The 1,607-nt window shown below is 31.1% G+C and overlaps 1 long non-coding RNA gene across 1 annotated transcript in view; it reads left to right on the top strand.

The window, feature by feature from the left end:
• Positions 1–859: 859 nt before the first annotated feature.
• Positions 860–1,607, top strand: part of LOC128247688 (uncharacterized) — a 144,607-nt gene continuing 143,859 nt past the window's right edge. Inside the window, exon 1 of the long non-coding RNA XR_008264051.1 lies at positions 860–946. This is a non-coding gene — a long non-coding RNA (uncharacterized LOC128247688). The remainder of the gene's footprint in view (positions 947–1,607) is intronic.

Raw genomic sequence — 1,607 nt, 5'->3', positions numbered from 1 at the left:
TTTGATTGAACCCTACATACTATAGTTTAGCTTTTTGTCATGTATTTGTCATGCTCTTTAGAAAGACTCTTTAACGAGTATATCTTCAATATTCATACATTTTGACATTTTGTTTGCGTATATCAATGTTTTTGATGTTAATAGTGTCTTAAAATTTGTGTTAAGTCTCCCTGGAAATTTTTAAATATTACCTACTAGTGTACAAAATCAACCACCTTGGAACTGTTGTAATTTGCCGGTCTTTTCTCATGCAGTTATATTGTCATTGTCTTTTTCATTCTTGTATAGTTTCCGTCCAATGCATTTAATCATATACCCTGTTGTTAATCACATAGGAATAAGCAATTTCAAATAATGATTTGTTATGGTACATGAATGTTCTTTGATCAACACCCACTTAGTGGTATGTATAATCTTTTCATTCTCAATCCCTAAATATTGTTTGATTTTATGAGAACAGATTATACATTGGAAAGTTACAGTTTACGAACGAAACAATAAGAGAATATTGAATATATCGTTTATACGATCTGAATTTTTTCCTCACACTTCTTGTTTCACGTTACGATGTTCATTCAGGTAATTGTTTTTGCAGGTTTCAAGTTTGTATTATATTATAAATAATTTATCGTTGGTGACTCAAGTTTTCATTCCTTTTCAATATATATTATTCTGCTATAGTGGTGTATTGTTTTATTATTGGTACGCTGTCACTTGCATTTATTAATGTGACGTTACTTTCGTTTTTATTAGGCGATGTCTTTGTTCTATCTAGTTTCTCTTGATTGCTATTTTGTTGTTGTCAGTTATATGACTGATCTGTTTATGGTGTTTATATTATACTATTTTATTGTTTCGCTGTTTTTCAGTTCAGAGTTATATTGTGTTTCTCGTGGAAGTTAACATTAAGTTTGTCTTCTTGCTGTATTTTATGCTCTTTTCAACGGTAAGTTTTTTTGCTGTCATAAATTCTACCTAGAGTTCAACAGTTGGCTCCAAATGAATCACATAAAAACAAAATACATGTATTTCGAAAACATAATACATAGTCGAATAATCCTGGGCTGCAGTGAAACTGACGCAGTGAAGGAGTATGACAATCGGGAAAGACAGAAAATATATCTTTCGGGTCAGTATTCTGAAATATCACGTTCGGTCACAGTTGGGGATAGACATTTGCGTTGCTGAAACTTCAAAGCACGACTGAACAAGGCCTTACACGTAAACATTCTTCAATAGTAGCGTGCAACCTGCGCTCTTGTACATGTGTTTCGAGTGTTTAATATATAGTAGGAAATGAATTTATTACGTAAGAGATTACAAAATATTAAAATATCAAAACATCAACGCATCAATATATATATATATATATATATATATATGTACGCATGAATGTATATATATATTCATTTTAAATCCTAAGCATTCATTTGAGTTTCTAGACCACTATTTCAAACACTAAACAGTTCATTATTATTTTTTTGCACTAAAGTACAGAAATACAAACGAGTATTTTGAGAAGGATCTATCACATAAATACAAGCACACACACACACACACACACAAACACACACACACAAGCACGCAGACATATATATGCATGTATA

This window comes from Octopus bimaculoides, chromosome 4 (genome assembly GCF_001194135.2).
Source record: "Octopus bimaculoides isolate UCB-OBI-ISO-001 chromosome 4, ASM119413v2, whole genome shotgun sequence".
Taxonomy (NCBI): Eukaryota; Metazoa; Mollusca; class Cephalopoda; order Octopoda; family Octopodidae; genus Octopus; species Octopus bimaculoides.
This window is presented reverse-complemented; position numbering and strand designations above follow the sequence as displayed.